This window comes from Rattus norvegicus, chromosome 11, assembly GCF_021556685.1.
Source record: "Rattus norvegicus strain SHRSP/BbbUtx chromosome 11, alternate assembly SHRSP_T2T, whole genome shotgun sequence".
Taxonomy (NCBI): Eukaryota; Metazoa; Chordata; class Mammalia; order Rodentia; family Muridae; genus Rattus; species Rattus norvegicus.
This window is the reverse complement of record NC_141544.1, coordinates 96,912,279-96,934,872: the sequence shown is the minus strand read 5'-3', so window position 1 is coordinate 96,934,872 and position 22,594 is coordinate 96,912,279. Positions and strand designations below refer to the sequence as shown.

Below are 22,594 nucleotides of genomic sequence, written 5' to 3'. Positions count from 1 at the left end.
CAGACTCCTCCTGACTCTCTCAGCTCTTTCTCACCCTCCACCCTGTGATTGGAATAAAAAGGACATGACTACTCATGTATGTATGAGTGATGAGCATAGAAAAAAATGTCTTTTAGACATGTAAAATTAGCTTAGTCAGGAACTCTCAGCACCCAGGGCTGTTCCTGATAACCAGAGCCCAGTGACATCAAAGATAACCAAATGTAGCTCTAGAACTCCATTGTGCCATGTCAATCGCTGGACAGAATATAAGCAGAGAACGAGAGCAATGCTTTGCCTGCACATCTAGAGAGGTCCTCCTTGACCTTCCCTGAAGCTAGAGGATCTCCCCCAGGATCCTGATTCTGGAATCAGAGACTTCAGATAGAGACTGGACCTGACCTTCAACTAAGATATGTTACACAGGTGAGCAGCCTTGGAAAGACAGGCTTAAGCCAGTTGTTAGTTGTTTGTTGGCGACCCAGACCAAGGCATGCAGGCCTTCTTATAGGGAACAGGGGGAACTCTTTAGAAGGATTAGGTAATCTAAAATTTCATTGGTAGGTATTAGGGGGTCACAGATGATCAGTGGTCTGCATTCCTACGTCATGAACGTTCAACCATGTGATGAAATATGAAATAGGGCTGACCAGTAGTGCAGATGGCCCACTCTGAGATAAGATATTTCCCCACTTTTGTGGTTATCCCCAGGCTATTCTTTGGGAGAGGGTTTTATGACCTGATTCTGGATTTTGCTCCTAGAGCTGGCATCTTATGATCTAGTTTCTGGGACTTATGATCTATTCCTGAAGCCCGTGCCTTACAGCTTTTTTTTTTTTTTTTTTTTTTTTAAATCATGCCTGGTCCTTCAGTGGAGACAAATGCAGTTTATGCTGACCTTTCATTAGGAATTTAGATTTCGAACATTGTGTGATGATCCTTGGCATAATAAAATATAACTTTTGTTATACTAACCACAAATCTACCTTCTTGCTTGTGACAGGATGGGGTGAGGAGAAGGTTTATTGTAGATGAAAAGCTCTCAGGGAGAACTTTCCCTCGGGATGGAGACCCTCTAACTCCAAAGACCAGACCGAGACACCACAGGATGCAATCAGCAAGAGGATTTGGTTTATTGTCGGGATACACAGGCACAGGTGAAAGACCCCCGAAGGGAGCCCCCCACTCAAGTCTCGGGAAAGACGCGCACCCAGTAGGACACAGACACTGACCTGCTGTAATCACACGAGGAAGATTTATTGTGAGCGAGATGAAACGAGAGCTCAGGCCAGCATGCTGGGGTCGAGACTCATACACCACACAGGGAGTAGAGGAGTTCGACCCCGACCTGAATTTTCACAGAGCTTATAAAGGAAAAAACCACAAACCAGGGGGATCAAGAGGGAGGGAGGAGGGGAATTCCAAAACCATAAACTGCCCATACATTTAGGTCATATGCTAGTCATGTGTAACACTAGGCAACACACCCAGGACTTTGTGACATTGTGATTAGGGGTAGTGACATTTTCAGGGCCATTGGACCATTGTGGCCGGAGGCTATGGGTCATTGTGGCTGTTCCAGGAAACTTTTCATGCAAGAATGTTCGGGGAACCATTGTACAGCAAGGGAGGGGTGAAAAGTTCATGTTCTCACAGACCCTACTTCTTCTTTTTGGGTAGCTAGGCGGCTTATTATTAATTTTTAATCCTTCATTCCCCACTTCTTCTTTTTGTTAATAGTTCTAATCCTAGAACTTCATGGAGAACTCAGCTTCCATCTAGCATAACAGCTTGGTATTGTAGTCTTAACATGAGGATTCTAACCTGGACACTATCCAAGCCTATCCACCAAGGTCATGACTAGCTTTTAGAACTTCTAAGCTTATACGGACTGTGATCCCTGAGGCACAGTCCCAAGAAGTGTTAAGAGTACTAACATATGCAATGTTACATCATTTGTAATGGAAATCAAGCCTATCCCACACCTATCTTGACAGAACCCAGGACAAACATGACTGAATTTCCCTCTAGGTCCCAGCTCTCAGCCCCAACAGCTAGTACATGGCTGGTGAGGGCTGAGAATTGACAGCTGTCAGGGTGGTCAGCAGCACCAGGTACGGTCCTTTCCAGCGAGGCTCGAGTGTCTGGACTCAGTGTAGCTGCAACCTGGAACTGATGGGATGTCTCAGGGGTCTCCGGGGCATAGGCTGCTGTCAGCTGTGAGCAGATTTCTTTCTGTATCACCTGTAGGTCTTTTAGCCTGGCACACAAATCATTATTACTATGGCACTATGACATGTTGGTTCAGTAACATCATCTAATACAGTCAGGGGGGCTGAGGCCCCATATAAGATCGCAAAGGGGGTAAGGCTGAATCTGGAAGGGGTATTTCTTGCTCTGAAGAGAGCAAGAGGGAAGGAGTGTCACCCAGTCTGTGCCAGTCTCCATGGTTAATTTGGTCAGGGTCTCTTTTAGAGTTCCATTTATTTACCCTACCTGTCCTGAACTTTGAGGTCTGTAAATACAATGTAATTTCCAATCGACCTCTAAATACTTGGCCACACCCTGGCTTACCTTGGCAACGAAAGTAGGGCCGTTGTCTGACCAGATTACCTTGGGCATTCCAAATCGGAGGAAGATTTCTTCCAGTATCTTCTTGATGATTGCAGAGGCCGTCTCTTGTTTGGTGAGGAAAGCTTCTATCTATTCCTGAAAAAGTATCTACAAGCACTAGGAGATACTTGTGATTATATTTTTCTGGTTTTATCTCAGTGAAGTTCACTTCGACTTTTCACCAAACTCTCTAGGTCTCTTTGCCCTGTTTGCTTGCTAAGCATTCACTTATTGACATACCTTATACTTTCTACTGTCTCTCTGGCTAAAATCTTAAAGTCTATTACATACACTTAACTACTTGGACAAACTTTTTATCTCCTAATTGAGTCCATTTCTGTATTTGGCAAAGTGAGTCTTTTCTTTGTTCTCTGGGAAGTATAGCTTTCCCCTCAATGTGCCATTGTCCTTTATCTTTTAAGCAATTTGGGCCTTTTCTAAGTGAGGCCATCCCTTAGTCCGATCCCAGTTCCCAGTGGCTGTCTCTTGCAGGCCTGCAACCAGGATGGGCTCCTGCATAACCATTTTTCGAGCCACTTTATCTGCTTCGTTATTGCCCCATGTCACTGAATCTCTTCCCTCCTGATATCCTGAGCAATGAATAGTACTCACAGTTGTTGGCTTCATCAGGACATCCAAGAGATGGCAAAGGCATCTGCAGCGCTGATGTACTGGGGGGGTAGAGGTTCAGCCATCCCAGATGACATTGTGTTGTCCACCATGGCAGCACCCACTTGTCTCTGACCTTCATTCATGAAGAGAACTGTTCCCGTCTGTGGACAAGGTCCTCAGGTTTCAGCAGGGGTCAATCAGCCAGTCGCAGAGGTCTTTCCTCCACCCATGGGCTTCTGCCAGTGCTTGACACTCGTGCTGTGGTGGCTCCAGGTCAGGATTGGGCAGCAAGGTGACCAGATTGTCCCCAACCGGTGGAGAATCTAGTCCATGGCAGCTGACCAGTGGTCCCATCTTTTGGGACACTCTATTCAAAGGCAGAACATCAGCCACTCTATCACAGTTTAAGTCCTGGATTGGGTGATAATTGTTAGTGCCCGGCTGGCAGGAGTGATATGTTCCAAGTAGAACAGCGCTAAGCCATTCGTCTCCCAGCATCAGGTACTGGTGCACTGAGACAGGTCTTAAGCTCCGCATACACAGTCTGTAGATATGCATACACATGGCCTCACCCAGCCATTTCAGCCCACGCAAGCCATTTTGGAGAGCAATTTTCTCATGAGCAAGGGATAGGGGCAGTCAGGGATGACTATGAACTAGTGGGTTACCCGGCCCACGCCAAGGTCCACTGTTCTTCGGGCAGTCCATAAGTATTGTTTGTTGCCAGTAGGCCCCTGTACCCAAGGTCTTTGGATATTGGCCCACTGGAGGGGGGCATAGGAGCACAGAGCATTGGGTCCCTGCATCCACACTTCCCTTCTATCTCTGTACATAGCCAGCACTCTAGGACCAAGAGGCTCTCCAGTGTCCCCTCTTGTTCTTTCTGGGGCAGTCCCTGACCCAGTGTCTTTTTTTCTTCGTATTAGGCACACTGATCTTTAGCCAGGAATTCTCTTCTGTTGCCAGGTACTGTCTTCCTAGGTTCCCTAACTACTGTGGCCAGTATATGTTCCTCTCTTGTCTTTTATCTCTCTTTAGCTCTCTAGCTTCCTCTTCTTTTAGTCTCTTTTCTTCCCTAGCTTCCTGCACTCTTTACCTCTTTCTTTCTTTCTTTCTTTCTTTTTTTTCTGTCTCTCTGCATCTTCTTCTACAGCTATTAGGTGCTGTCCACTTTTCTGCACAGACCCTGAACCATGCATCAACTTACAATAACTCTCTCAGCGACTTAGCTTAACCCTTCAAGTTTCTGTAACTTTCTCTTCATATCTTTTCCTTATCTTATCCAGATTGGTGGGGCATTTTCCAGCCCCTAGGAGACCCACCCTTGGAGCCTGGGGGCAGACCTGGAGCACTCCCTACCTTCAGGGGTATGAAGAGAGCAGGCAGAAGTGAGGGCCTTCTATGCGTGTCTGGAACATTTTTTTCTGGTCTCCAGTAGGATTCCGTCTTTCATCGGTGGTAAAGAAGACCTGTAACAGTTACTAACAAGCATATCAAATGGGATGGTGAGAAAACAAGAGAATCTTGAGAATAGAGTCTACCGAAGAGGGCAAACAGCATTTAGTCACACAGCTAAACCAGGAGGCCTTTCTTGGAACAAAAAGGCCATTGTCAGTGTCAGCTCCATGGCTTTGCCTCTCAAGAGAACCAGCCTCCAAATGACACTAGGCTTCTAGTAACAACTAATAACAAAAGGATGGAGAGATGGTTAGAACCTGGGTGCTAGATGCCAGGGGGCTGATAAAAGAATTGTAACCAGTTCACCTGGGGCTATCAGGACCTCAGTAGTAGCCCTTTACCAAACTGTCTCACTGGGTTTAAAGGGGCCAAGGAAAAGAAAACATTAATCCTGACCTTGGCTACCGCCAAGTAATTTAGTGCTGGAGACTGACTCCTCCCTTGGAATAAAGACAGCAGATAAGGCAGGCTTCCTTAAAGAACTTCTCTAAATGAGTGCTCTCCTACTGTGAGCAAATGTCAGAAATTCCTTTCCTATTCTTGTTTTCCTTATAGCCCCACCTAGCTCTCAGCCTTTTTAGATTATTCTTCCTGTAGCATTTCTAACACAGCCTGTCCCTTTTTTTTTTTTTTTTTTAGCCTGTTAACAGCATTTTTGATCTTTTAGGCAGTTATGCACTACGTGTCATACCGGCTGAAACTCTGCCTTTAAGATTCTTTGCTCCCAAGCAAAATTTAAATCTTTCCCAGTTCATCACAGCTGGCTGCGAGCATAAGCACAGATAAAACACTATGTTTTTGTTTTGTTTTTCTTTCCTTTTTTCAGAGCTGGGGACCGAACCCAGGGCCTTGCGCTTGCTAGGCAAGAGCTCTACCACTGAGCTAAATCCCCAACCCCCAAAACACTATGTTTTAAAAATTAACTTTGGCTATCAACCAACACACTGCCACTAGAGCGGGGTCTACAAAATTAAGTTTCTTACTCACTAAGCGTTAAGGGGACCAAGTAAAACTCTTCGACGAACAAAGCAAACAGTTTCATGATTTCAAACACAGTCGTCAGTCCAAGATTTTAAACACGGTCGTCAGTCCAAATTCAAACACGAAACAAAAGTCAAAAAAAACACTGGACAATACCACAGAAAACAATCCAGACAAACAAGACCAAGACAAAGCATCCTATAACCAATTTCCACAGATGCCTGGTACCTTCAGTACCTGGCCCAAACTGCAGCTTAACCTTAGCTGCTTCCGGGATACCAAACACAGAAACAGAATACAGACAACAGACACTAACACATCTAAGCACACTTGTCCGTGCCTATACTTAAATAGGCAGCCGAACTCGACCTCCAAAGTCACAGTCAGATCTTTTTGACTGTCCGTTGCCGGGTCCTCCCGACAAAATTCGGCTCGAGGAACGTTTCTCACGCGTCCCAGAGCCAGGACCCAACAAAGGCTGACTCGTGGAACGTCTCTCACGAGTCCCAGAGCCTGCGCGATTGGGGCGTCCCCCGGTGCGCTTTCTAAAAAGGAAAAAAAGAAAGAAAAAGACTATTCGGAGTAGGAATCCTTCATCTACTCACAGGCGCCATTTCGGGGTGGGGAACCTTCTTCCACCCGTGCACAGGGCAGGAAACCTTCTTCTGCCCAGACAGTGCACTAAGACTCTCGTGCACAGGGCAGGAATCCTTCATCTGCCCAGACAGTGCACTAAGACCTTAAACCGGTACCGAAAAACACAGACTACAGGACTTAATTCACACACACTCACACACACGAGCACAAACAAAAGAGAAAAAAGAAAACAAAACCGACGTCGACTTCGTGTCGACCAGAGGCACTGAAACTGATCGGCAGGTCGCAGACCTTGCCTAACAAACCGGTCGTCAAGGAGTAAAGTCTCCTCTGGACCTATCAGATGGGGTTCACCAGGCGTCCCTGGTCCCCCCTTGTCCTCCTGGGACGTCTCCCAGGGCGAACGGACGGTGGGTACCTGGACACGTCTATCCCTATCCACCCCGCTCTCCTTCCTGGAGCGCGGTCTCACTGAGCGTCCGCAAAACCGAAACAGCGATCGCACCAGATTCCCAGACAGAACATAGACACAGACCCAGACACAGCGCTGAGATAAAACAGAGAATCTTACCTCCAAGTGGGTCTAGGACCCCTGGGTGGTCGCGCATATCCCGGACGAGCCCCCAAACCTGCGGGCGCTTCAGTCACTCGGGGGACTGGCGCGCCCCACAGAACCAAGGATGGGCTTTTATAGGATTTTGGGGAGCAGAAGCAAGCATACAGAAGCAGATGCATGGTTACAGGGATATAATTGGTGGATTCTAATATGGCAAGGGTTTAGCCCGGGGGCAAGTTTCCTAGCTACCTTCCAGAAACATAACGGCTGACTCGGCCCCCCAAGGGTTCAGCCCGGGGGCAAGTTTCTTAGCTACCTTCTTGGAACATAACGACTGACTCGGCCCCCCACCAGGGTGTGGGACCTCTCCTGGGGCTTTTTTTCATTGTCAGGTGCTCAACCGAAGTCGTCCTGTTGCCAGGCCTTCAACCAAACATATCTTGCTTGGCAGCCGCTGTGTACTCAGTGTTCTAACCTTTCCCTGAACCAGTCATCTTAAGTACAGCCTTGCAAAATGGCGTTACTGCTGCTAAGCTGGGGTCTTTCATAGATAGGAGGGAAAGAACATCCAGAGGCATCGGGAAGGTACAGGCTGAGCCCAACCATTAGAGGAGAGGCAGGAGAGAGAGGAAGAGAAGAGAGGGAGCAAAGACAGTACTTGGAACTCAGAGACCAAGAGACCACATAGCCACAATGGCTGGATTATGAAGAAATCAGAAGCTGGGGAAAGGGGAGCACAGTCCTCTGACTGGAGAGACTGCTGGCCAGGATAACAGGTACTAGTGAGTAACCACTGGGAACTGGGACCAGAGTCTGTCTCGATACGATACGTTAGCAGGTACCTCACCGGGGGCTTTGTCTGAGACCTAACATTACAGCCTTTGTGTTTCTGATAAAGGGGCTGTACTGGCTGGTTTTGTGTGTCAACTTCACACAAGCTGAAGTTATCATACAAAGAAAGGAGGTCCCGTTGAGGAAATGCCTCCATGAGACCCAACTGTGCATTTTCTCAATTAGTGATCAAGGCGGGAGGACCCAGACCATTGTGGATGGTGCCATCCCTGGGTTGGTGGTTTTGGGTTCTATAAGAGAGAAAGCTAAGCAAGCCAGAGGAAGCAAGCCAGTAACTAACATCCCTCCATGGCCTTGTAAGATTCAAACTTAAGGACAAAGGCTGCCTTAGGCAGACACCGGGTGGAATTTAGGATAACACTCTGTTCCAGGAAATGAGCTAACTGCCCTTAGCAGGGATCCCTCACCACACCCTCTGCATGTCAAAGATATTTCCCCACCAAGGGCCTCCAATGAATTCAAAGGACAATAGGCGGACACCAATGAGAAAAAACCAACTCAAGCTGTAACCTAAAGCCTATACCCTGAAACAGTATAAAGGGTGTGGGCCTTTGTTCTTCGGGGTCACCTCTGTCCCGATTACAGGGCCACCCCAGTGTACTGGATCATTAAACCTCTTGCTTATTGCATCTATCTCCGATCTCTGTCTCTGTGTCTCTGCGTCTCTGTGAGTGGGACATCCCGAACATAGGGCTCAGAGGGCTTTTCTTACAGCCTCTGCATCAGCTCCTGCTTCCTGACCTACTTGAGTTCCAGTCCTGACTTCCTTTGGTGATGAACAGCAACACGGGAGTGTAAGCTGAATAAACCCTTTCCTCCCCAACTTGCTTCTTGGTCATGATGCTTGTGCAGGAATAGAAACCCTGACTAAAACAGGGGCACTGATGTAATCTCTTATATAACTACTCTGTGCTAAAACTGGGGCATCCCCACCTTGGACGAGGAGGGGTAGAGTGACGGTCGTGACTCCCAAGAGAGGAGCACAGGCTGGGGACTTCTCTTTTGCTCACTTCCTGTGTTCTGTGGGACCACATGGTATAAGTGCAACAGCTTTGGGACAGTCTGTGTCACAGAGTGTCAGGCTGGTCACAAATTCCCTCAGAAGCACCCAGAACTGACATGTTTGGAGCAGTTTGCAACCTACAGTCAATGGAAAGTCTGCTAAGACAAGTGTAGACTAGAGGCAGAAGGTAAAGTTGAAGAGCTTGGGGAAAAACTCTTTGTCTTGGTGTACACTTGAAACTTCCAGACCTATGATCCTGGTAATTGGGAGAGGAGACTCCCAAAACCAAAGGAGAGAGGGAAGAGGAGATGGGATGGAGAGGGGGAAATCCCACCCTCAGGAATTAGCAGTAAGCAGGGAATCTTAGGTTGTTGGTTGACAGTGTTGGTATTCTGTTTAAGCTCCACCCCCACAGCTACCTGGCAGTAGCCAGGTATGCTCCGCCCCACAGTTGCCTGGCAACAGCCAGCTGTGCCTGACACTATAAAAGGGGCTGCTTGCCCCCTCCTCCTCCTCTTACCCCCCTCTTTCTTACTCCCCCTTACCCTATCTTCCCCTTCTTGCTCTTTGTTCTTCTCTGTTCTTGTCCCCATTCCCCCCTTCAGGTGCCCATGGCCAGCCATTCTTCCTCTCCTACTCTTCTCTCATTAAACCTTCCACATGGAACCATGGTGTCTTAGTATTTTCTGTCCGGGCACGGGCCGAGATTCAAAATCCTAACAGACAGGGAAACTTATCTGTTTATAATCAGTACTGAAATTTATATTATAAAAAAATCAATAGACTTTGAAACCTTTTTGCTTTTATCTAATCATTTACCTTGAGATACCGGTGGCTGGTTGCTGGTAGCAGACATCACATATCAAATTCCTCTAAAGGAAGAGCAAAAACAGTAATTTTGAAACCTGTTTTGTAGGTTTATCTCTTTGAGAGTGGAGTCTATCAGCCGGGTAAACAGTGTTTGCCTTTCTTGGCAGGAGGCCTGGGAGCTGTAGAAAAGGTAAGGCCTGGGGGTCTGGGGCCTGACTTTTACCTGTGAAATGAACTCAACAGGCAGCCGAAGCCTTGGGGAAGAGCTAGTTTACTGGCTGTTGTTAGCCATCAAATGGATCTGAAAAGGGTACATTATAGCAGGAAGTATAATCCAAATAGCCTAAGTACCCAGTAACATCAGAAACCTGCTACCTAGATGGTTGCCCTAGGCTCCCATAGTGGGCTGGGTGGCTTCACTGGTGGCTGTGGTCATGGGTCTTTGGCTGTCACACAGGACAGCATTCACTCTTCTGCTACTGTACGGGGGCTGCATCAGCCTTTGGCTGCCAAACCCAGAAGGTCTGAGATATTTTCCTGTGGAGGAGGAACCTGGGAAAACTGACCCCCTGAGACAAGGCAGAGCAGGGCAGTCAATCCAACAGTGTCCACTGTGTGTGCACAGCCCTGCCTTCAAGCATGGCGTGGCCAGTTTCCCCAGTGGTTAGCATTACTACAGTCCAGCAGGTGGTGTAGTAGTGCTCCAGTTTCTTCTTTAGAGACTTAGGGTTCCCATTAGGAGCGCATTTCTGTCTATCATGGAAAGCGTTTTCATCCGACATTTTAAGTGTCATACTTAGCAGATCTCCAATGAGCTTGAGGACCATAAGTCTATTAAGTAGACCTGCCTCTAAGCAAAATTTATTTGTTTTTAGTTACTTGCTTTAGGTTTCACCTTGAAAAAGTATATAGGAGGCTAGAAAGACCTTGTCACTAAGTGACCACATCATTTGTACTTAGCATAACTATGAGCACAGTTCTGAGCACATTGAGGAATCTGCTTGTTCATAAGGTGAGCATGAACCTGCATGTCTTAGTTATCTCACAGTTTGCAATAAGTTAGTAGGTTTTTGTCGGTTTGGTTTTTGTTTGTTTTTGTTCTTTTTTGAGACGGGGTATCTCTGTGTAACAGCCATGGCTGTACTGGAACTCACTCTGTAGACCAGGCTGGTCTGGAACTCACAGAGATCACCTGCCTCTGCCTCTCAAATGCTGGGACTAAAGTCATGCACCACCATTGCCCAGCATCAAGTTAGTAGCTTTATTAAGACTGGGATTTTACAGCTTTATCCCTGTTAAGTTTGAGCCTTAAAATTTTGTGTTGAAGATTTAAAGATCTTCAGCATCCAAATAAAGCTTTAAACCATAAACGCAGTGCACAGAGAGACTGGGAACAGTATCCTTATACAGTGCACCACTACAGAACATCTCAGTTTCTTGTACTGCTCAGTTCATCCAAGTAGCTAAAGCTTAACAACATTAGCAAAGGCAGACTGGACATATATCCAAGTCAGTTACTGTTCACTGAGTGAATCTTAGGGATTTATAAACCTTACTAATCAAAACATTTACCAAACATATGTTTCTTACCTAAAATTTTTAAAAGTCTGATGTTGAATGCAGTTGGCAAAAACATAAGCAGTTGGGCAGTTTTCGTTAGCTTGAGTATATCTTTATAACCTTTTGTCATACAAAAGAAGAATTAAGTGGCTAATCTGGGATATCTTGAAGACCTACTGTTATTTTCTTAGACTAAAAAGGAGATACAATGATAAACTACCACCTCAGTGTGAACAAGATATTTTGTAGGTGCTATCTTAGGTAGTTTATACCCCGTGGTTAGCTCAGTCAAGATAGTGAAGTTACATTGTATGTCATCAGCCAAGATGGAGGGGAGCCACCTGGTTGCTGTTTAAAATATCAATTTTTTAACAACTATTTTTTTTAAAACAAAGTTGAATCCAAGTTATATAAACGCTATACTCTAAACAAGAGTTGAATCACATATATAGTAAATTGTAGCAAATTAAGATTATGTATAGATTTTTAAGCTATAAGTCTTTCATTATAAGTTTTAAGCTTGTTGCAGATAGTTTCCAGCATAGTATTAAGAGTTTGTTTGTTTATTTATTTATTTATTTATTATATATAAGCACACTGTAGCTGTCTTCATACACACCAGAAGAGGACATCAGATCTCATTACAGATGGTTGTGAGCCACCTTGTGGTTGGGATTTGAACTTAGGACCTTTGGAAGAGCAGCCAGTGCTCTTAACCACTGAGCCATCTCTCCGGCCCCAAGAGATTTTTTCAAAGGCAGAAAAATCATAGAACCTAATGCTGGTTGTATTTTAATGTTAATTTGGGTCCCCCAAAGTTGTTTACACCAGAGAGTTCACACATAAGACACCGAGGGTCCCAGCTCCCACTTAATTCTGATTAGTAAATAAAGATGCCAGCAGCCAGTATCTGGGGAGAAGAGACATGAATGGGGTTTAGGTTTCCCGGGTAGGAAGGAGCAGGAAGAGGGAGAGCCGCCATGCCTTAGAAGACGGTGCCAGAGAGACAAGAGCCACAATGGCATAGAGAAGCTAATAGTCGCCATGGCCTCTAGGCCAAGAAAACATGTCCAGAGGGTTTGCCTGGGTAGAGCTAAGTGCAGACCAGATGAAGCATAGTAAGCAGTAACTTGGCTTATCAATGGGAAAGTAGAATCTAAAAGCATGGAGGGCAGTCAGCTGCCCAGCTACTGTGCTGCTTAAGGCATATCAAAATATAAAGGCTGCGTGTATGTCCTTCACCCAGGAACATAAACAATTGAGGCAGGTAATAACACTGAGCAGGGATTTACTAAAATATTCCAAATACAATAGAGATAAAAGGGATTTTTAGCTCATTATTCTTTGTGCATTTTACATTATGTACCCCAATCCCACCCATCTATTTCTTTGTATCTGCCCTTGCAAACTCTCCCTCAAAACAAAATAAAAAGTTAAAAATCAGATCTTGCTGTGGAAGCTGCTATGTCATAGCATGTAACACAGCAATTTACTTGCAAATGTTCATTGCAGTGAATCTTGGATGCCTCTGGATTCTCCCCAGGACTCCTTTCAGATATCCTGCTGTTGCCCTGTGTCATGAAGATCCTGCAGCCTTGGATCTGCAGGACTGGCCCCTTCATGAGCTCCAGCAGTTCACAGATGTGATAGATGTGCTGAACCAACTCAAAGTCTGTGTCTGGGCCTGGGAGGTGGTTCAGTTGGCCAGCCTACCAGCTCTCCCACACCCATTACACCAGGGAGAGCTTTCCAGCACTGACCTGGCTAGCTTAGGAGTGGGTGGGCTTCTGAGATGAAAGGATTTTAAGAATGGGCAGTAGGCCAGGCATAGGGGTCACATGCTTTTGATTCCAGCAATCTGGGAATGGATATCTGTGAGTAAGGGTCTATAGAGAAAAATTTTTTTTCTTTTTTCTTTTTTTTTGGAGCTGGGGACCGAACCCAGGGCCTTGCGCTTGCTAGGCAAGCGCTCTACCACTGAGCTAAATCCCCAACCCCTATAGAGAAAATTTAATCCACCAACATTGCTGCTCTGGCAAAGGATCTCATCCAAAAACCTTCTGGGTTTGTTTGTTTGTTTGTTTAAGATTTATTTATTTGTATATATGGATGTTTGTTTGTTTGTTTGTTTGTTTGTTTTTTGGTTCTTTTTTTCGGAGCTGGGGACCGAACCCAGGGCCTTGCGCTTCCTAGGCAAGCGCTCTACCACTGAGCTAAATCCCCAACCCCGCTGGATGTTTGTTTATATGTGTGTCTGAACACCAGAAGAGGAAATCAGATCCCATAGGATTGCAGTTAGAGACAGTTATGAGCTGTCATGTGGATGCTGGGAATTGAACTCAGAACTTCTGGAAGAGGAGTCAGTGTTCTTTTTTTTTTTTTTTTTTCCCAGAGCTGGGGATCGAACCCAGGGCCTTGCGCTTGCTAGGCAAGCGCTCTACCACTGAGCTAAATCCCCAACCCAGGAGTCAATGTTCTTAACCACTGAGTCATCTCTCCAACCGTGACCTTCTAAGTCTTTAATCCAAAACAATGAAGGCAAAGTTAGTTTGTAGAAGGACGTAGCTGTGTTTGAAATTGACATCTAATTAAAGGTGAAATGATAAATCAGAGAAAGATTTGACAAAATGAGTCAGAGATATGATACACCCAACTTCCATGAGAACAGCACAGGAAAGAGAGGCTACTGAAGTAACAGTACAGGGAGGGTGTGGTAAGTTGCACTAAGTGTAATCAACACAGAAGGCACTGCAGTAGAGCTGAACTCATTTACAGTCAGTTCATGAAGCAAAAGCCAGAGAATTAAGAAGGAACCAAAAGATTGGAGAAATTGCCAAAGTTAGTATGAGGCCAAGCAGAGCAATTCAGCGAGAAGCCAAGTGAAACCAGATTGAAATCAGTCAGCTTGGAAGAATAGATTGTGTGGAAGCTAGAAACTTTCAGGCCTCAGCCTAGGAATAATTAGAACAGAGGAAAGAAAATACTCTGGGCTCAACCCAAGCCATGTATTTGCAAAGCTTGGGTATGGGTCTGATCACTTCATCAGAGGAAATAAAAGCAACACTGACATAGTTCAGCCTGGGGTAGTGATATTTTTGAGAATTCTGAAATTTTGATTTTGTGGTTTGTTTTTTAAAACACAGAAATGTTATTATAGGAATGTGCTTGTGCTTTAATTCCAGATATAGGAATGTCCAGGTAATAATAAAAAAAATAAATGGCTTGACCAGTTCACCTGCATCACCGCTCCACACTGGGCCCCTGGTACTCTCGGACCCAGGCGTTAGTTCTGGCACCAGGGTCACATAGAACTAACATGAATTTATCTCAGCAGTGGCTGGTTTCAGTGTGGCACCACGTTAGCCTAGCTGTCTTCTAGCACCAGCTCCACTCCCATTGCGCATCGACCTGGCCAGCCCTGGACAGCTGGGAATTCTGGTTCCAGTCACCTACCTGGTAAAATTGAGACTCAACAAATTATAATCCAGCAATCAGATTAACGTGTTAAATTCTCAGTCCACAAACATAATTTATCCACAGGATAAATTCACTGCCAATTAATAAAGATAGAAACCACCCATGTAGACAAGATAAAATTGACCTAGACCACCTGGACCAGAATCTTCCTCCATCATCTCCATCTTGATTTTCTCTCTCTCTCCTCTTCCTCTTCCTCCTCCTCTTCCTCCTCTTCCTCCTCCTCCCCCTCTTCCTCCTCCTCTTTTCTGTTTCCTAGACTTTTCCTTGCCTACCCTTACTTTCCATCCAATGATAGGCTGGACCTATCTTGCTGCATAATACCATCCTTCACAGGAAGTTGATTGTGATTTGCCTCATGCTCTAGTAGAAGCATGGTTTTCCCAGCTGCAGACAGTTTCTGTGATTGTGTGGCATTTGGAAATCTAGGAACTTTTCAGAGGATATATAAATGGTAGGTCCCCAAGAGGCCAAGAGGTGGTGTGTGTGGTTGTAGTCATTCAGGGAAGTTGTTTGAAGTTTGTTAGTAGCTGTGGTCAAAGGAAAAAACAATCTTTCTCTTCTAACTAGTGTTAGGGAAAGAAACTGGAGGGTGGGTTAGGGTCCAGGAATCACCTCACAAACCACACGAACACGGATCTCAGTCAGACAGGCATAGTTTATTGAGCATATGCCCTGGGACTGGTCAACCAAGGCTATGGGCCAGATTCTGGAACTGAACCATGATTCAAGTTAAGATCCTACAGGGTTTTTTTTTTTCTTTTTCAAACATTTTTATTCATTTATTGTATGAGTGCTCTGCTGCATATACATCTGCACACCAGAAGAGGGCACCAGATCCCCTTACAGATGCTTATAGCTACCATGTGATTGCTGGGAATTGAACTCAGGATCTCAGGAAGAAGGGACAGTGCTTCTTACCACTGAGCCATCTCTCCAGCCCCTCCTACAGGGTTTTTAAGTTGAAAACCCACAAACATTTGTGCCAAGTTATTTCACCAATCAGGATTTATAGATAGGGGAATTCCTTAGGAAGACGTCTTTGTTGTATACTTACCCTGTTCCTATTGGTTGGGGTATGCAACTGTGGCAGGGGACTTGCCTTGTCTAATATTCCTGTCCTAAGTTGTATATCAGTATGGGACTTGTCTAACGTGTCTTAACTTGTCAACCAGGATGTCAGTTACCCACATACATGTCTCTTTCTGCCAAGTAGGGTGTCCATTCCCAAAGAAGTCTTGGGAATTTAAACTTTACTAGTCAAAATGGAAGTTTTATTTCAAATAGTTTCCTTTTTTTTCTTTTCTTTTTTTCGGAGCTGGGGACCGAACCCAGGGCCTTGCGCTTGCTAGGCAAGTGCTCTACCACTGAGCTAAATCCCCAACCCCCAAATAGTTTCTTATATAGGTGCAGGTGTCTCTCTCATGTTGGGGTCCATCCCAGGGGCAGCTTATAAATACCATAAAAGCTTATACATGGGTGCAAGAGGTGATATTGTGTGACTGATTCAGGTCCAAGCATATTGTGGGTAACTATACAAAACAGTTGTACTGACTTCTACTGGTTTCCAAGGGCACAGAACATAATAAAATATGCAATCAATTTTGGCATTAGAAAGTTTCCTAGTGGGATTGGAGAGATGACTTAGTGGTTAAGAGCACTGACTACTCTTCCAGAGCTCCTGAGCTCAATTACTAGCAACCACATGGTGGCTCACTGCCAGGAGCCATCAAGGAGAAACTAAAAACTAGCAGGTGAGCTTCCTGAGATGGTTTCTCCATGGACTGTTAAAGTTATTGATGGATTTGTTTCTCTAGGCAAGGCTGAGAATATTTTATTTTAGATAAGATTACTATTATTAATCTTTTAATAATCTTTATATTAATAATATTACTATAATTAATCTTTTAATAACTGCTTTTCCAGTTATTAGTAAATGCCAACCCCGCATATAACAATCACTAGGTAATTAGTCCACCCTTTTGAGCAGATTTCTGCAGAACAATGAAGATGTGCTGTCTTGTAGTGATGCTATATAAACAAATAGACGATTTCTTAATTCTTTTTTTTTTTTTTTTTGGTTCTTTTTTTCGGAGCTGGGGACCGAACCCAGGGCCTTGCGCTTCCTAGGTAAGCGCTCTACCACTGAGCTAAATCCCCAGCCCCGATTTCTTAATTCTTTACGACGATCCTATCAGAATTCCTAAAATTATAAGTATTGTTAAACTCTTTTATAATAGGACTTCTATTAAGTCCTCTCTGATGTCAAAACTGCAATGAGAACCCTGCCAGTCTTCTGAGATAGCAAGTAGACATCTACAACTTAGAGCACTTTCCAAGAGGTTGTAAAACTACTAACCAAAGGTCATAAAAAGGAATCTAATGATTTTTTTTTTTTTTTGGTTCTTTTTTTCGGAGCTGGGGACCGAACCCAGGGCCTTGTGCTTCCTAGGTAAGCGCTCTACCACTGAGCTAAATCCCCAGCCCCGGAATCTAATGATTTACTCTAAGGGTAAGGACAGAAAATAAAATATTGACTGGGTTTATCTATATGAAAGTTCACTAATAACTTAGTCACAAAAATTATGGTTTTTAACTTTCAGTAAAGAACCTGCAGAGCTACTGATATATAATGAATGTTTAGCCAAATAATTACTCTTAATGGATATGCATGTAAACTTTCTCTGTTGTAAACTTCCTATTCAATTTATTGATTTGAATTTATGTGTTAACTTGTGATGAACTTTTTACCACTATATCATACATTCTGAAAGATGTATAAGTGCTGAGAACAAAGAAAGGAGATAGAACTGAACTTAAAGAAGAACTTAGAAGTAAAGTCATTGGGAGAAAAAGGCATTGGGAATAAGGAATTTGGAGAAAGGGCATTGTTACTTCAGAGCAGGAAGAAAGAGCAAGATTAGAAGAAGAGAGCAGGTAGAACTTTTTAAGTAGAACTGAAGAAGAGCTTTTGAGAGAGAAGAACCTTTTAGAAAAACTTTCATAGAAAACTTTTTAGAGAGAACTTGGAAATAAAGATTAAAATCACTTTTCAAAGTGTCCTTTTTTCTTCCTGGACTTAACTAGCAGGTTGGAAGTTAGAACTGCACAATTCCTGCAGAGATAGAACAGAGGCTACTTTACTTAATCCCCTGCTGTTTTATGATGACGTTCTAAAAGCCCAGTTTCTGGTCTCAAAGGAACTCAGGCAGGCCAGATCAGCTACAGTAGCAAAGTGACAGAATTAAGATAGGCAAACCCTAAATATCTTGCAAGACCATGTTTTACTGCAACTGACACTCCAATACATAAAGAACAACCAAGAAAGAAGTGCTGGGGCTCCCCCTTTCACTCCCCCACCCCACACCCTCCACTCCCCAGGCAGCTCACAACCATCTGTAATAGGATCCAATAACCTCTTCTGGTGTCTGAAGACAGCTACAGTGTACTCATATAAATACAATAAATAAATCTCAAACAAAACAAAGTTTCTAGAAATTGCAAAAACATGTGAGGAAGTTTCCTTATAATGGCAGGCTGGCCAGGTAACAGTTACTTAGGCCTTAACATTTTACCTAGGTCCAAAGGGGGGGTGGGTGGGAAAATAAGAACCTACAAAGTAGCTAAGACTGGCTACAAGTGGCACCCAATGTCAGGCTTGGTAAAGAAAAACTTGGAAATTTAATTTCAAATGCCATAGAGAAAATATCAAGGGGTGAAGCAGTGGATTTTTTTTTTTCAAGAGGTCAGAAAAAAAATTACTGTTGCTACTGCTAGGATATCTCAGGTTTTGCTCCCAGAGAAGATTTTCTGGTTTTTCTTTTTCTTTTTTGTTTATTTTGTTTCAAAAAGCATTAAAAGGCTGTCTGAGCAGCTGGAAAGATTGCAAATGAAAATGGAGGGGCCTGAGAAAAACAACAACAAAATGGCTGAAGTAGGAAAACAAACAAACGGGAGCCTCTGCTCTCTTATTTCTGAAAGGGCTGTGGAGTTGCCTGACAACTGGAGGGGTTGCAAGTGGAGGTTAAAACACTTGGGAAACAAGGGGCACCAGAGAAGAGAGAACGGAAAGGCTCAGCCTCAGTGACTACGTAAGAGAGTAGGAGATTCCTGAAGGAGGAAAAAGAGGAGGAAACTTCCAGAGGGCAGTTGGGTCAGAGAACAGCTGAAAAAGCAGGGGACAATCAAATGAAAGACCCATTTCGCTTTTCCAACTTGGGCCCGGCAGAATGGCTCCCGCGAAGAAGGGTGGTGAGAAAAAGAAAGGCCGTTCTGCCATCAACTAGATGGTGACCCGAGAATATACCATCAACATTCACAAGCGCATCCATGGAGTGGGCTTCAAGAAGCGTGCTCCTCGGGTACTCAAAGAAATTCGGATATTTGCCATGAAGGAGATGGGGACTCCAGATGTGCGCATAGACACCAGGCTCAATAAAGCCGTCTGGGCCAAAGCAATAAGGAATGATTCCCTACCGCATCTGAGTGCGTTTGTCCAGAAAGCGTAATGAGGATGAGGATTCACCAAACAAGCTCTACACACTGGTAACTTACGTTCCTGTTACCATATTAAAAAATCTACAGACGGTCAATGTGGATGAGAACTAACTGCTGAATGTCAAATAAACTTACAGAACTGCCAAAAAAAAAAAAAAAAAAAAAGACCCATTTCTAAGGAAAGGGTTAATATCAAACCAACTGCGTTGCCAGAGCTAGACATGGGTGGCCCAGGGTTATGAGATCACCATCAGCTCTCCCAGTAGTCATATAACATATGCTTGCTAATGATGTAGAACAAAGTTATGGCAAGAAAGAATGGTGTCCTATAGAAATGATAGTTTTAAAGTGTTTTTTTTTTTTAAAGATTTATTTATTTTTATATATGTGAATACACTGTCATTGTCTTCAGACGCACCAGAAGAGGGCATCGGATCCCATTACAGATGGTTGTGAGCCACCATGTGGTTGTGGGAAATTGAACTCAGGACCTCTGGAAGAGCAGTCAGTGCTCTTGACTGCTCAGCCATCTCTCCAGCCCTTTAAAGTGTTTTCTAAAGAGGCAGTGATTTCATATAGGATGCACTCACCTTATGTGAAAGAAAGTTTAAGTACCTGGGCTACTCAAAAATAGAATTATTCTCCAACACTGCAAGAGAATGGTAACTGCTGCACTAGATGGAGGCTGGTCTGCAGTTGCAATGGTTAACATGGTGGAGGGAAGAAGTCTGGAACAGTGAAATGGAGCAAGAAAAATGAACATAGGAAAAGACCAGTTGTTGGGTAAAGATATACAAGACTCAGATATACAAGAATGGATTCTATTTTATGTTACCATACAACAATGTCGCTTAGCAGTTTTAAAAGCTTGGGACAAAGTTGAGGAGCCCGGGAGAAAGTCCACCTCATTTACAGAGATTATAAAAGGGTCTGGGGAAGCCTTTACGATTTTCTACAAAGATTAGTCTCAGTTTTATGGTGTTATTAGGTTTTCCTGAATCTTTTGCTATAACTACTGACTCTCACTATGCGGAAAGAGTTGTTCTGCATATAGAAACTGCTTAATTTATTCATGATAAAATTATGATCAAAGCCATATCAGACCCTGACACAAGGCAGGTGTTGATAGAGACCTTGGAGTTTGAACATTTGACTACTGAATGTAAAAAGGTGTTTTAAAGGTGTGGGGCATGTCTATGGATATGGGTAAGGGACATGAAAAGGATGCCTAGGCTTCCCACGGTGTGAATATGATACAGCACAGGCTGCCATTGGGTTTAGGAGTGCAGATCCAAAAAAGCTATTCAAGGAAATATCTTACTGTCAGGAAATGGCCGTGGGGACCTGGCTTGAAAGAGATCCACAGCAGAACCTACAAGCTGTTTCTGTCACGGAGGGACATGCAGACTGAAAAATCTCTACTCAGCAGTGGAGACTTATTGCACACCACTGCAGGCAGTGCTGCTGCAAACTTGGCCACAGATAGACATCTTACTCTCTCCATAAAACTTCAATGTTATACATAACCACTGCAGTTTACAGTCCTTTGTCTTCAGGGACAATGGAGATGATGTTGGGACAGAGTGGCTCGACTTCTCAGGGATTAATTGTGCATCCAGGATTTATAGATGAATATTTCAAAGGAGAAATTAAAATTATGGCCTGTGAAAAAGATAGATGCAAGTTTAACACAGGTGATAGGATCGCTCTGCAGCTACTGTTTCCCTACATCAAAGGGAAAGCGATGCCCGTAGATAAAACAGGAGGAACGCATGTTCTGGTAACAAGTTGTTAATGACCAGAGGCCAAAATTAAATTTGCAAGTAAATGATATTGAAACAGAAGGTTTGATGTATACAGGAGCTGATGTAACTACCATTTCAAAAAAAAAAAATTCCGGGGCTGGGGATTTAGCTCAGTGGTAGAGCGCTTACCTAGGAAGCGCAGGGCCCTGGGTTCGGTCCCCAGCTCCGAAAAAAAAAGAACCAAAAAAAAAAAAAAAATTCCCAGAATTCAAAATGGCCACCCCTAAAGGTTTATACTCAGTTTCTAGAAATTCAAAGTTATCTCAGATAAAACAAAGTGCTTCAGTTAAAAATCTCAGAGCTATCTGCAAGTTTTATGGTGTTATTAGGTTTTCCTGAATCTTTTGCTATAACTACTGACTCTCACTATGCGGAAAGAGTTGTTCTGCATATAGAAACTGCTTAATTTATTCATGATAATTCAGAATTAATCTAGTTTTTTTTTCTTTTTCTTTTTTCTTTTTTTTTTTTCGGAGCTGGGGACCGAACCCAGGGCCTTGCACTTGCTAGACAAGCGCTCTACCACTGAGCTAAATCCCCAACCCCTAGGTTTTTTTTATACAGCTGCATCAGGCAATCAGAACTAGAAGGCATCCATCATGGGTAGCTATTCATATCACCCGTACTTATTTACACACAGGTGTGCCAGGTCCCTCAGCACAAGGAAATGAAGACACTGACCAGTCGTTAGTAGGAAGTGTATTAGACACTTCCAATTTTCATGAACTGCATCACGCAAACAGCGAAAGTTTAAAAAGCTGTTTTCCGGGATTGGGGATTTAGCTCAGTGGTAGAGCGTTTGCCAAGCAAGCACAAGGCCCTGGGTTCGGTCCCCAGCTCCGAAAAAAAGAAAAGAAAAAAGAAAAGAAAAGAAAAAGCTGTTTTCCCATTGTTTTGAGACAAGCTAAAGAAATTATAAAAAATTGTTCCTTATATAGTCAAGCCCCATTACCCACTGAAGTTAAGCCCAAGGCTACCAAAAGAAATGAAACCAGGCAGGTAGATGTATTTCATTTTGTAGAATTTGGAAAACTAGAGTTTATACACTATACCATTGATACATACTCAGGGTTTCAAAGGGCAATTGTTTTGTATTCTTAAAAGGCTGATTCTTTAATTACACATTTACTGGAAGTAATGGCTATTATGGGGATACTGTACAAATCAAGTCTGACAGTGCCTCTTCATATGTACCCAGCAAGATGAAGTGATTCTTTCTATATTATAATGCAAAGCACATTACAGGCATACCACACACTGCTACAGGACAAGCAGTTATAGGAAAATCTAATTGCACTTTAAAGGAAATGCTTAAAGAGAAATAAAATAAATAAACTAAAACAAAGAGGGGAAAAAAAATAAAACAACCCAGAGATAGACTAAATAGTGCTCTGCTAACTTTAAATTTTCTGAATGTTAATGAGAAAGGAAACACAGCAGCCTAGAGACACTTGATTATAGGAAAAAATGTGGAATTAAATCTGCCACTGTAAGGATGTGTGAAGAGTGAATGGAAGCCAGGGAAAGTTTTGTATTTGGGACGTAGATTTTTTTTTTTATACTTCCACAGGAAGTGAAAAGACTGATAAAGATTAGAACTGTGCAGGAGAGGACTCCTGAAAACCTTGGCCACTGACCCAAAAAGTGCTTATTTCATTGAAAATGTCTGTTTATAATATTCCACTACACACAGCACGAGTAATAACTTAAAACAGAGGGGGGAAAGGTAGTGATGTTATTGAAATTTATGGAATTTTGGTTTCTTTAAAAATATTATAATAATGTGCTTCATTT

General features: G+C 43.6%; 1 long non-coding RNA gene and 1 pseudogene across 1 annotated transcript; one reads left to right on the top strand and one right to left on the bottom strand.

Moving 5' to 3' along the window:
- Positions 1-1,215: 1,215 nt before the first annotated feature.
- Positions 1,216-4,685, bottom strand: LOC148002711 (uncharacterized). The gene is made up of 2 exons (XR_015633207.1): positions 4,564-4,685; positions 1,216-2,239 (listed from the first exon to the last, which is right to left on the bottom strand). It is a non-coding gene; the product is annotated as an uncharacterized LOC148002711 (long non-coding RNA).
- Positions 4,686-18,703: 14,018 nt separating this feature from the next.
- Positions 18,704-19,106, top strand: LOC148002710 (large ribosomal subunit protein eL31 pseudogene; annotated as a pseudogene).
- Positions 19,107-22,594: the final 3,488 nt, after the last annotated feature.